Source organism: Notolepis coatsorum (genome assembly GCF_963971535.1).
Source record: "Notolepis coatsorum genome assembly, chromosome: 8".
Classification (NCBI taxonomy): domain Eukaryota; kingdom Metazoa; phylum Chordata; class Actinopteri; order Aulopiformes; family Paralepididae; genus Notolepis; species Notolepis coatsorum.
In genome coordinates, this window is record NC_140172.1 from 1,447,108 (window position 1) to 1,461,429 (window position 14,322).

A 14,322-nucleotide genomic window follows, 5' to 3' on the forward strand; every position below is an offset into this window, starting at 1 on the left:
GCTTGCTGTAACTGAGGGGTACAATTCCCTGACTGTATTGAGAGTATGGTATCATTAAACCACTACTTAGTTATGTACTTTAATTACTGGCCATACAGTACATGGTATATCTGGTGAACACCCACACAAGAATACGGCAATGACAAAGAAAGTTCTAGTTAGAGGTATTTATTATTAGAGCAGCAACGGTAGGTTACAGATTGAGAATTATAATTGCGCTTGTAAGGCGAAGAACACTTAAAGTAGGTCAAGAGCGTAAGTCCATGAGAATAGTAAGATGGGTATAACTGACGCCACCTGTAGCATAGTAATTACATAAGGCACACTCGTAGTCAGCTGGAGACACTAGGGGGTTCCCTCCGGTTGTAAGCCGGCAGGGTAGAGGAATGTTCGGGAGCAAAGTCTGGATCAACGCGGAATAACGAGGCTCCAGATACAGGAGCCAGTGCAGTACTCCCTTGGTCCGCAGACAAAGCAACAGCTATACTCCAGTATGCACAACAGCATGGATGAAAGCTAGCCAGCCTCTGTGGTCCTAGAGGCGGGCTCGAGGGTGCTCCTCACAGGGTAGATCCCACACAGCAGTGGGGTAGACGGTTCTCTGCTCCAGCAGCCACAGTACCAAAGCAATATAATCCAGCCGGAAAAGGCTCTGCATTCGCCAGTGTAGGTTCTCCGGTGTACATATCCAACGGTTCTCGTCTAGGACTCCTCGGGTGGTGGCGCGAGTTTAGGCCGCCCAGCCTGGATAAGTGCACTAGCTATAGGTACGACGAACCGGTGGTAATGCTGGTCACGGAGGAACGGTAGCCGCACGATACACTATAAATAATAGACTATTACTTCACAATAGAATAAGTCGAACTCGACGATACAGCGTTAAACTCTGACACTTTAGCTATCTATTTGCACGCGGTTCTCAAGGCTCTATTCAGGGGCAAAGAGGCCCACTTCACGGCACGTTGTATCGTGGTGAAGGCTTCAACTTTTAGGATACTCAGTACTGCTGTATCCACCTGCGACGTATTTATACGTAAGGTGAATAATCTAGTGCCAACCTCAGTTCTGTCTCGTATTACTGCGCAAACCTGGACATGTTGAGACATGCCTTGGCGGTGGCTTTGAACTTGCCATTGGGGGTATGGCCGTTGGCGCCTAGGGGTCGCTGTCCAATAGGAGAACGAATATTATGGTCTGGCTTGTACCTAGGTAAAGGGATATTCCGTGTATATATACAAAGAATATACAAAAGATATCAAACGATATACAAATATTATACAAGGTATCTCAAGTAATAAATATATATATTCGGTTTAATCTGACCCTTTGTAACACTTGCCGTTTAATCGAAAGACCCCCCACTTCCTCCCAGACACCCATTCCAAGAGCCTGTTCGCTTTCCAGGTCTCTGTCTCTCTTTCAGCTTGGAATGATGGAATCATCCATGATAAATTAACTTTGACTTGAATGAATGCCCATTCTTTCTCTAGAACAATACAGATTGACAAACATTTCATTATGCACTATACAACTAAGGTTAATAAGTTATAATTAAGATATCAATTGTATATATTTTTTTAGGATAACTAAAGACAGGGCCCTCATTCATCAACGTGACGTAGAAAATGTTCTATTTCCATACTTAAGCACAGAATTTAGAATATGTGCACGCACAAAAAAACGGGATTCATCACACGTGCGTACACAGGTCCTACGCACACCTGTCTTGATAAATATGACTTTGATCCTAAGTTTGAGCTCGTGCACTGTTTTAAGTATTTGCATACCAGAACCGCCCCGATTAACCATATACGGTAATGGAATACCCCCATGAAATGTGGAAAAATGGACTAAGCCGAGGGAAGCGTGTTATGTGACAGGCTGACAGACGTGTACACGTACGGTGATGTCGGATATGATATCTATTAACCATTGCTGCCTGGGCAGCGCAAACACTAATAAAGACCGTGCTGGAATATGACTGCCTTTTCCCGTTTTGTTTGATTAATACCCAGGGATTAAAGTTCTCCTCAATTTTATTCCAAATCGCGACGGATTTTCCGTCAATTTTCTACCTGCTGCATATGATTTCTAGAGGCATACAATATATTTTGATGTCAGTATTGGGTAGCCTATATAAACAATAATACGAGAGCATATACAAGAACAATGAATCTCACTGCCATGTATGATGTAGCCTGCCTTTCAATACATGAACTTGAATTCCATCATGTTTGTGTGCTGTTGTCACAATGGGTGGTACTGGTACAGTAATAACAGTCTACACAATATCACGATGGACCATGCCATGTAGCCTATGTTCTATTATGACATGATCTGTGACGACAAATGTTCTAGAATGTTTGATTAAGATATCATACTCTGACAGCATGCCTATGATCAACAAAAACGCGAACTTGAATCCCATCATCATATTTACATAGTCTGTCCACTATCTTTATTACTTTGTTATCCCCCCCCCCCCCCCCCATCTATGTACCTTGCATGGGTCTCTCTTGAAAGGCGCTATGTAAAATGAAGCTATTATTATTATTGTTGTTGTTATTATTATCATGTCTGTGTGCTGAGCTCAGTGACGTTTCAACGGAGCGAGGTAATCTATTCTAATCAACAAATTGAAGTAGAAAGCATTCCGTTGTGGCCAATCTTATTTGGAAACATGACACAAAATAATAGTATGTCGCTTTTTATTTGAAACAATATTTAATGGCGTTTGGAGGTGGGTGTTCTGCTTCTGCCCCCCGTGCCAAACAAGCAAGCCAACCTCTTGTTCCCGCATGAGCCCGTTATAATTACACTACTGTCGCTATTTTACAATGAACTATAATGAATTACGGGTCATACAGAAGTTGAACACGCACTACGCACAGGTTAAGCACATATCTGTGCGTAAGTCACGTTGATGAATGAGGGCCCGACAGGACTTTACTAAAGGTTGACAGTCACTCACAGTGGTTGATCATTTGTCTGTCTATATTGTGTCTGTTTCTCTCTCTCTCTCTCTCTCTCTCTCTCTCTCTCTCTCTCTCTCTCTCTCTCTCTCTCTCTCTCGCTCTCTCTCTCTCTCTCTCTCACACACCTTTGTAAAACACTCATAAGACCAAAAAAAGGCATTTGAAAACAATATGTAAAGATATATAAGATGGTATATATATATACATATTGTTCACACTATGGTGAGGCATGAGACATGGTGTTTACACATTCAAGTGGTTAGGGCTGGGCGATATAACGATAACAATAATTATAGCGATATATTTTAATAATCGATATCGGAAAAGAAAATATCGGAAAAAAATATCAAATAAAAAAAAAAAAATTAAACCCAGAGACAGTGGGCATACTTGTCTTTCTTGCCTGCAACTTAAAGTAATGACTTTGCTTGTCCAAATGACAATACTGACCAAAATGACATTTATTTTTCTCTTGTCCATTTATTTTGTTTGCTTTCTAATTTAAAATACAGTTTGAAACCGTCTGTAGACAGTAGGCTATGTGTGCTAGCAGAGCTAGTCTCCAGTCACGAGTCACGGTGCACATGTGCGGTGGTTTGTCCACCAAAAAAGCGCCAAAAGATCGAAAATAAACTAGCAGAGCCAGAACTGTTCAACTCCCCTGGAGCCACAGCCAGCAGAGAAGCCGGTTTACTTTAGCTTTTAAACCAGCTGCAGCCTGAGAACTGGAGTGTGAGGGGATGTAACACTAAAGATGGCGGCAACGACAAAGAATTGCTGCAAAATAAACATACATCTGTTGTTTAAAAAAAAAAAAAAAAAAAATTAATACTTATAACAATATCGATAATTATGGATATCGCGTGAAATGATATTGTTATCGATATCGTTATCGCAATATCATTTTTGGCCATATCGCCCAGCCCTACAAGTGGTTATAGTGTAACAGAGTATTTTCTGTTTCCCAAATAATAGATTCTTATCAAACTGGTGAACTACGCGCCTGTAGCCCCTAAAGCTGCTAAAATACACATTTTGTTCACTGTTTTGTTTCTAGAAGTAGAGCAGGTTGGAAACCCTAAGTATTACTCTCCCCAAAACCAAGACTTCTCCCCAAGCAGAAACAATTTATGAGTAACGCATACCTACTCCCATTATGGGCGGTAAGTGTGTACACAAAGTTAAAACACAGATATACACATTCTCTCCTCAAGTAGATAATGTTTTTTTTTGGGTTATCAATGAATACATTTTTTTGTACATGTATTAACTCTAGAATTGCCACAGTTATCTACAATAGCAACGATAAAGAAGTGCCAACCACATATATTATAATAATTCATCCAGTTTTCTTTTAAGTGTTTTGGTTAATCAGAGTGTTTACCAATCGTATATTATCGTTTTTTTTTTGTTCCAAGTGTTATTAACAAAATAATAAAAGAAAAAAATACTCATTTAATCAGATTAATCACTTTATTCAAATTGAGGATTTAGTTTGAGGATATATAAAAAACTTTAAATAAATGTATAACAAAAATTTGAATCTGAATTCTTTTTTTTATTTACATTTTTTTATTAAAAACAAAGGTTCGAACGTCCGTTCGGAAAAACCCTGACGAAGTTTGAATCCCAAAAACAGGCTTCGGGGACAGCCTTACCAAACATATATATTTCTTTTTATCCACTTTTTCTCCCCATTTACTATTTTTCTCCCATCCCAATTTCATATTATCCAATTCTCCCCTCCCCTGTCTTGATCGTTGCTAGACTATGCCTCCCACTGGTCGGCTGTAGTGAGGACAGAAGCCTTGCATCATGTGTCCCCTCCGGTACATGAGGAGGCAGCCTGTCGCATCTTTTCACAGCAGCAGCTCGAACTCTCAGTGGCGAGGAGTAACGCGTGGGAGGCTCACGCTGCCCCCGATGCTTCCTGCTTCCGTCGCACCGGTGTCACCAAGCCGACCTGTAGGAGTCGCTGTCCACAACGTCAAATCCCCACCCACCGGCTTTCCCACCCTCTAACACTTGCCAATTGTGTAGTATGACGACCGGCCAGCCGGTAGCAACGCCGAGAGCTGGGCTCGAACCCAGCATATCCTGCGTTGGCGGCGAGCGCCTTGCCCACTGCGCCAATCAGCCGCCACCATACATATTATTTATATTATTCAAATGGATCTCAAACATGTTCCGTTGTGATGTCACAGTATGATGTCATAATAGACCATTCTAGAACATTTGTGATGTCACAGTATGATGTCATAATAGACCATTCTAGAATATTTGTTGATGTCACAGTATGATGTAATAATCAAACATTCTAGAACATTTGTGATGTCACAGTATGATGTCATAATCAAACATTCTAGAACATTTGTGTACTATATATATTCAACAGTATACATTCAACAATTCTCTCAGCAGATCTCATTGGGCATCTTGAAACAGGACTGAACAAGACTGAACAACATACATTGAAACCTGCATTTCTCAACCAAGGTGCCTTGCTGCGTTTAGCTGTGGAAAGGTGAGTGTCCACAACGGCTAGCTAGCTGTTCTACTTGAATACTGAATGTTAATATTGAATCAGACAATATTGAATACTGAATGTTAATATCAGACCATATTGAATACTGAATGTTAATTCAGGTTGACAGTTGACATCATTTGACAGTTGACAGGGGGCTGGAAAGTTGATTTAAAGGGGACATGCATTATAAATGCCTTTTTTCTGTGTTTAGCATGGTTTTATAGTAATACAGGTTAGTATCAATGGGTCTGTGTCTCTAATTACCATATTGACTCATCAGTCTAGTCTCAAGTTCACGAGATCTTCCCTCACTCAACTAAACTGTTCTGATTTGACGGTTTCTGTGACGTCGACATAGCATTGATCTGCAGTAACGCCCCCTCTATGGTTGTAGTGCAGTGTAACCCGACACTTCCTCAAACGGGTTTTCACAGGCAGAGAACGAGCGAGAGGGAGAGAGAGAGAACAAGAGAGAGGGAGAGAGAGAGAGCGAGAGAGGGACGGCGGGAGGGACTGCAGAAGTGTGTGTAATGTGCAGGGGCGGACTGGGACACAAATTCAGCCCGGGACATACAGACGCACCGGCCCACACACCGGCCCTGAAACCGGCCCACACAACGGCCGTTATGAAACCCTCGTCCAGTATTAAACAACCCAAGGCTGTGGCTAAGGAGTCAACATCAGGGAGACCAATCTTCACCCCGCCCCTAGATGTGCACTCGTGCACAGTGCACACACACACACACACACACACACACACACACACACACACATATATACCGTTACTTCCTGTCATTGGCATACGTTTTCTTTTTTTAAGCCTAGGGATTAAGGATACATGAAGTATTAACTACACCATAATAATATTGAGGTTTTGATCCATAGAAAGGTCTGTGCTACACAATTTCAGTTAGATTAGATTTATTGTCCTTTAATTTTGCACTCATGACATTAGTTGCTTGCCAACATCGAAAGACCCCCCACTTCCTCCCAGACACCCATTCCAAGAGCCTGTTCGCTGTGTCTCTCTGTCTGTCTGTCTGTCTGTCTGTCTGTCTGTCTGTCTGTCTGTCTGTCTGTCTGTCTGTCTGTCTGTCTGTCTGTCTGTCTGTCTGTCTGTCTGTCTGTCTGTCTGTCTGTCTGTCTGTCTGTCTGTCTGTCTGTCTGTCTGTCTGTCTGTCTGTCTGTCTGTCTGTCTGTCTGTCTGTCTGTCTGTCTGTCTGTCTGTCTGTCTGTCTGTCTGTCTGTCTGTCTGTCTGTCTGTCTGTCTGTCTGTCTGTCTGTCTGTCTGTCTGTCTGTCTGTCTGTCTGTCTGTCTGTCTGTCTGTCTGTCTGTCTGTCTGTCTGTCTGTCTGTCTGTCTGTCTGTCTGTCTGTCTGTCTGTCTGTCTGTCTGTCTGTCTGTCTGTCTGTCTGTCTGTCTGTCTGTCTGTCTGTCTGTCTGTCTGTCTGTCTGTCTGTCTGTCTGTCTGTCTGTCTGTCTGTCTGTCTGTCTGTCTGTCTGTCTGTCTGTCTGTCTGTCTGTCTGTCTGTCTGTCTGTCTGTCTGTCTGTCTGTCTGTCTGTCTGTCTGTCTGTCTGTCTGTCTGTCTGTCTGTCTGTCTGTCTGTCTGTCTGTCTGTCTGTCTGTCTGTCTGTCTGTCTGTCTGTCTGTCTGTCTGTCTGTCTGTCTGTCTGTCTGTCTGTCTGTCTGTCTGTCTGTCTGTCTGTCTGTCTGTCTGTCTGTCTGTCTGTCTGTCTGTCTGTCTGTCTGTCTGTCTGTCTGTCTGTCTGTCTGTCTGTCTGTCTGTCTGTCTGTCTGTCTGTCTGTCTGTCTGTCTGTCTGTCTGTCTGTCTGTCTGTCTGTCTGTCTGTCTGTCTGTCTGTCTGTCTGTCTGTCTGTCTGTCTGTCTGTCTGTCTGTCTGTCTGTCTGTCTGTCTGTCTGTCTGTCTGTCTGTCTGTCTGTCTGTCTGTCTGTCTGTCTGTCTGTCTGTCTGTCTGTCTGTCTGTCTGTCTGTCTGTCTGTCTGTCTGTCTGTCTGTTTGTCTGTCACTCTCTCTGTCTCTCCCCCAATTAAACTGTCCTACTCTACATCACCAGCATGTTTCGCAGCAAGTCACTTGTTGTTTTTGTTTTTAAATTCTAGCTTTTTCAGCTCCACCATTTCTTTTTTTTACAGGGGCCAATTTCGAATTGCATATCATTCTTGGATGACACTGAAGTTAGTAAAATGCCATCCAACAGTGTATCAAAAATCTGAAAGAAGGAAAGATAGCCTACTGTTTGAAATGATCAGTTGTTAGATTACTGCTTCCCTCTGCTGATCAGCTCTTCCACCTTAGAGCTATGGCGTGAATATTAAAGGCAACCAACTTGTGTTCAGCTTTTCTCTGATTGGCCACGACCCCACGCTGCTAGCCCGCCCCCTTTTGCCGCGAGTGCGGCAGGAACCATCAAGTTCCCTGGTGCAAAATAAATCTGGTAGTTCGTTTATGACGTTAATTAATAATAAACACTGTTAGGACTGTCTGACTCTTAATAATAAACACTGTTAGGACTATCTGACTCTTACTAATAAACACTGTTAGGACTATAAACACTGTTAGGACTATCTGACTCTTAATAATAAACACTGTTAGGACTATCTGACTCTTACTAATAAACACTGTTAGGACTATAAACACTGTTAGGACTATCTGACTCTTAATAATAAACACTGTTACAGTGTTAGGACTATCTCGATTCACACGTCACTACTGTAACTAGAAACTCTGGGTGTCACTGTACATCAGTGTGGAACTGTAAGCTGTAACGTTATGCGTTATTTCGCGTTTTTAACGTCATAAACCAACGCACTACCAGATTCACTCGTCACTGTACATCAGTGGAGGCTGCTTGCTGAAGCGCCAGCGGGGCGATGCGGTGGGTTCTCCCCGGCTTCCGTGCGCCGCCGCCGGCTTGACTCGGTCCAGCTCCAGCAGCAGCGGCCGTGCTCCGTTGTAGAAGCCCTTCAATGACAGAGCTCTCATATTTTGCGAATGCATAAACTATATTTAAATTATGGCTATGTGTCTAATATGGCTGTCGCTTATCAATGACTTTGCGACAGCCATATTAGACACATAGCCATAATTTAAGATATAGTTTATGCATTCGCAAATATAAGAGCTCTGTCATTGAAGTGGGTGGTGGCAGTGTAACAGCGTTCACCCTGATGTAAAGTAGCGATTTTTATTGTTTTGTCATGACAAACCAATTACATAAGCTGGCTCTCATATTTGCGAATACAACAGCGTTCACCCTGATGTAAACAAAACAAGTCATTGGGAAGCGGCGCAACTCTCTGCCGCGCGGCAGCGCGGTCACGTGGCCGTGTGGCCAATCAGAGAAACGCTGAACGAAAGGCTGAACACAAGTTGGTTGCCTTTAATATTCACGCCTCCAGGCAGCCTCACGTTGTTCACTAAGCACAACATTTGACGACAAGGGCTGTCCCCGACTAAGGATTTGGATAGTCGACTTTGATTGGCCGAAATTAGCCGATAGTCGACTATTAGTCGACTATGAAAAAAAAAGTATACAAAAAAAAGTATAATATTCTTTTTTTTTATCATTCCATTTGGGCTGTGGGGGGGGGGGGGGTGCTTAACACAATCGCGGCCACTGCTATGAGTCTAATTATTCTCAAGAGGACCGGGAAATGTAAACAGACGTGGGGCTGTTTGTAGAGCTAAATCTATACTTTATAGTATTGCTATCTGTCCATTCTCATTGTGAATTGAGTCCATAAACAATAGGTTCTCATTTTATAGCGCCGTGAATATAAGTATTATACCGGATTTGGTCTAGTATATTTCCTGGAAGCCGAGATACAGGGCTAATAGCTAATAACGTTAAATCCAATGGCATTTCGGTTATAGATACGCTCCAGTTAAAACTCAAACTGCATATGATCGGCACGATCCTCACACATGTATGCATGAAAGGGGGGGGGGCGGGGGACGTTGTTTCTGATTATTGATTAACAATAACCGTGTTAGCCTCATAGGCCGAACGCCTGGATGGCTATCAAAGCAAGGCCCGATCGGGATGTACTTTACGTGAAAAAGATCTTACCGTGGTCCGGTGGGATGTCCCCGAGCATTTCCCCGTTATTGATCGCCATCTGGTAGATCGATATGTCCATTGGCTGATGATAAATCCCCTTATTGCATGGTGAAATCTGTGATGCAAAACGTAATCCAAGCTACAGGCTCCACATCTAGAATCCTGCTAACTGAAATCTCCATTGAAAGTAAAAAAAAAATACTGATCCGTTCAGCCACAGGGCACACTGCATTATCGCGATAGCGCCCCTAAGAGGATCTGGCCGGTATTGCACCTTCTCGAATTCATAGAGTAGGGTAAATCTGCAGTGCCGCTCGGCGACCTTGAATAGGTTATTAAAATGGAATAAAAGCCAAAACAACTTCCCACGGATATATCCGTGCTTCTGTCCACAACGCATGGATTCGAAACACGGATAAATACGTGGCCCGTCCCGAATGTGTTAATGTCTGAAGGAGTCGACTGAAGGCTTCTTGTCCTCTGCGAAAGCATGCAATTGGTCCACTGATGGATACATCTTGATATTTGTCTAGTCTAGTGTGTTCATTAGACGAGTGAAATCCTCTTTCAGTGCCTGTTTTCTGTGCCCACACTCTGGCCCACTCACCTCTTCAACATGGCCTTTGTGCCCGTCTACTCTACCGTGTGTGTTATTGTTGTTTTCGCCCTATGTAAAGCAACCTTGGGTTTTATGAAAGGCGCTATACAAAACCAAGTTATTATTATTATTATGGATTAGTAATGTTTCTATTTTGTACAATATTATTTCATCAGGGAAATAATGTCTGTATGCTTATTGATTGTTGATTGATTGTGTGCTGATCATGGTCTGTCTCTTCCGGGATAAAGCCCGGGATACAAAGCTCCTATCATAGGCCGTATGGTGAAGGCTGAGAAGTGGCTAGAAGACGATTCTCGTTCCCACCTCGGCGAATTACACAATTTTCACTCTGGGTGAAAGATATATTGGTGTAGATTTAGGAACAAAAAGTTCTCCATTGATGAAATAGCACATTTTGCGCAATCATAATTTTAAAGTCGGGACTAGATCTTTCCTCGCGAACGGATATTTTGTCACCACAGAGTTTTATTTGACGCAATTGGTGCGAGTTCGGTCACATATCTGGCGTTCGACCAATAGCAGCTCTCCTTGTTGCGAGGTCATCGCAACAACGAGAGCTGCTATTGGTTGATCCGGTGTCAACAAAGAAATTGCATCCACACTCTAACGTTACGGACTAAAATGGACAGAAAATACCTTCTAAAGTTCGCAAAAAGGTTTCTAAACCTTCAGAAAGAACGTGTACAAGATTTGACACAGACAAGGTGGGATAGATATAGAAACTGCGTTGAACGGTGGCTTAACCTACCAGGCCAGAATCATACCATTGTGGAGACATAAACATTGTTTAGAGATCGATTTGTGTCATAAATGTCATGATATCTGTATGTCGTGTATGTCATAAATGTCATGATGAATTGAAAATGGGGGACCCTGATGTAAACAAGACGAAAGTCTTTCTCTGGTCTGCATCCCCTTAACAATTGTGTGTATTGAGCTGTACTGTATTGTACCCATTCTGCAATCTGTTAATAAAGTTTTCAATCAATCAATCAAGATAAGATATTCCTTTATTGATCCCATTGGGGAAATTCAGGCATCTTAGCAGCGTGGGGGGGGGGGGGGGGTACAGGTAGTAAAAACAAGCAGTGTAAACAATATAACAAGTCAATATAACTAACTAACTAACTAACTGAAATATACAGTATTCACATAAGGTGCAGTATGCATAAGGTAGTGTTATTGTCCCTTTTAGGTTCCTAGTAGTTGTAGTTGGATGTCTGGCAGCAGTCCCTGCCCACTGCTGTGGAGCCTGATGGCCGCTGGTATGAAGGACTGACCGGATTCGTCACATACATACACAACTAACACAAGTTTAAAGTTTCAAGTTTGTTTATTATTTATCACAATAAAATACAGGTACTTTACGATGAAATGCTTGTTTCTGTATGAGCCCCTGAGTGTGCTTCATACAGTAAAAGAAAGAAAGTAAGTAAGTAAGTAAGTAAAGAGGAATATTCAATATACAATACAGAGTAAAATGAGTAAACAGTTAGAGGTGTGTGGAGAGATCAGTGTCAAACTGATCTCAACAAATACAAACAAGTCACACTACTACTGTATAATCCTAATCCCCTCGCCCTATACATCCCAGCCCAGTCCACACGCTCATCCACCACCACAGTTGTACAGTGTCCCCCACCCACCCCTCCTACCCAACCTCCTCCAATGTACAGTTTCTACGTCAAATGTATATACTCTTTTTTTTAGACTCTTCTTGTATCAAAAACAGTACTGTATTTGTAAATCTGGTATGTCATAAATGTATAGATGTAGCAGTACTGTCTATCTGTATGTCATATGTTATGATTAATTGAAAATGGGGGACCCTGATGTAAACAAGACGAAAGTCTTTCTCTGGTCTGCATCCCCTTAACAATTGTGTGTATTGAGCTGTACTGTACTGTACCCATTCTGCAATCTGTTAATACACTTTTCAATCAATCAATCAATCAATCAATCAATCAATCAATCAATCAATCAATCAATCAATCAATCAATCAATCAATCAAAACACTTCCCAGGCAAGACTGGTGTTAATCATCCTCACCACTATCATCTGAGTCATCATCCCATGTAGCCCTATCTTCGGTTTCCTCAGAAACATTTGCACAGTGTTGGCATTGACAAAGATCTGTACATGATGGCAGTTTTGCAGACACACATGAACATCTATCTTCCTGTCGCTCATGTGTTTTCATCTGACGTCACAATACAGCTGTAGACTGCACCGCGCAGGCGCAGTGCTGCGGGGAGGTTGGACTGCTGCGGACGCGTCGGCTGTGTTTTGTTGAAGCTGCCGCTGCTCCGCCCGCCGGGGAGACGCCGCCTTGTTGTGCTTTTAGAACCCGCCGTGAGAGACTGCGATGCGGCTTTTAGAACCCGCCGTGAGAGACTGCGATGCGGCTTTTAGAACCCGCCGTGAGAGACGGCGATGCGGCTTTTAGAACCTGACGCAGGTTCTAACGGTCCCGGACGCGTTTACTGGAGGAGGAGACACTAGAACAACAACAGGATCTCCTCCGAGAAGCCTGTCAACAAAACGGACCTGTCTTGTTTTTAAGGTGGAACGACGCGTCATCGGATTGTTTATTTTTTTTACAGGCGTCTCAGATTATTATTATTATTATTATTATTATTATTGTTATTATTATTATTATTGTGACAGGAAGGCAGCCTGTGTGAATATGAGAGAAGAGGGTGTTATTATTATTATTATTATTATTATTATTATTATTATTATTATTATTATTATTATTATTATTATTATCATTATTATTATTATTATTATTATTATTATTATTATTATTATTATTATTATTATTATTATTATTATTATTGTGACAGGAAGGCAGCCTGTGTGAATATGAGAGAAGAGGGTGTGTATTGAGCTGTACTGTATTGTACCCATTCTGCAATCTGTTAATACAATTTTCAATCAATCAATCAATCAGCCCTCCCGACACTGAGCCCGGGGGAGAGAGAGACCTACAGACCCACCTGAACCTGAGCCCGGGGGAGAGAGAGACCTACAGACCCACCTGAACCTGAGCCCGGGGGAGAGAGAGACCTACAGACCCACCTGAACCTGAGCCCGGGGGAGAGAGAGACCTACAGACCCACCTGAACCTGAGCCCGGGGGAGAGAGAGACCTGCAGACCCACCTGAACCTGAGCCCGGGGGAGAGAGAGACCTACAGACCCACCTGAACCTGAGCCCGGGGGAGAGAGAGACCTACAGACCCACCTGAACCTGAGCCCGGGGGAGAGAGAGACCTGCAGACCCACCTGAACCTGCAGCGGAGAGAGAGAGAGACCTACAGACCCACCTGAACCTGAGCCCGGGGGAGAGAGAGAGAGACCTACAGACCCACCTGAACCTGCAGCGGAGAGAGAGACCTACAGACCCACCTGAACCTGAGCCCGGGGGAGAGAGAGACCTGCAGACCCACCTGAACCTGAGCCCGGGGGAGAGAGAGACCTACAGACCCACCTGAACCTGAGCCCGGGGGAGAGAGAGACCTACAGACTCACCTGAACCTGAGCCCGGGGCAGAGAGAGAGATCCTGGTCTGCAGAGCGTCATGGAGACGGTGGGGCAGTTCGAGTTCAGCAGGAAGGACCTGGTGGGACACGGGGCGTTCGCTGTGGTGTTCAGAGGCCGACACCGAGAGGTGAGCATGTTGTTGTTGTTGTTGTTGTTGTTGTTGTTGTTGTTGTTGTTGTTGTTGTTGTTGTGTTTAGAGGCAGACACCGAGAGGTGAAGTTTCAAGTTTCAAGTGTCTTTAATAGTTGTCATACAGAAGTACAGAATACTTTTATACAAAATGCTTCTTACTGTTACGCTCCAGAGACTGTGCTAGACAAGATAGTATCAAATAACATAGTATAGCATGTAAAAAGAAGTAAAAATAGAGGTCACAGTGTTCAGTATAGACATATGTACAATGTTCGATGCAGAATAGAAGTAACTGAGTTACCATATAATATACAATACTATGCAGTGTACTAATATACAATACTATATAGTGCAAGGCAGAAATGGGATGAGGTACAATTTAGGTACAATTTACAGTAAGGTGTACGAGTTGTAGTGCAAATCCTTTACCAATAAA

At 43.0% G+C, this 14,322-nt stretch overlaps 1 pseudogene across 1 annotated transcript in view; it reads left to right on the forward strand.

The window, feature by feature from the left end:
• The first annotated feature begins 13,476 nt into the window (after window positions 1-13,476).
• Window positions 13,477-14,322, forward strand: part of LOC311232905 (serine/threonine-protein kinase ULK1-like) — a 95,394-nt pseudogene continuing 94,548 nt past the window's right edge. The window contains exon 1 of the transcript XR_014621065.1: window positions 13,477-13,881. The product of XR_014621065.1 is annotated as a serine/threonine-protein kinase ULK1-like (transcript). The remainder of the gene's footprint in view (window positions 13,882-14,322) is intronic.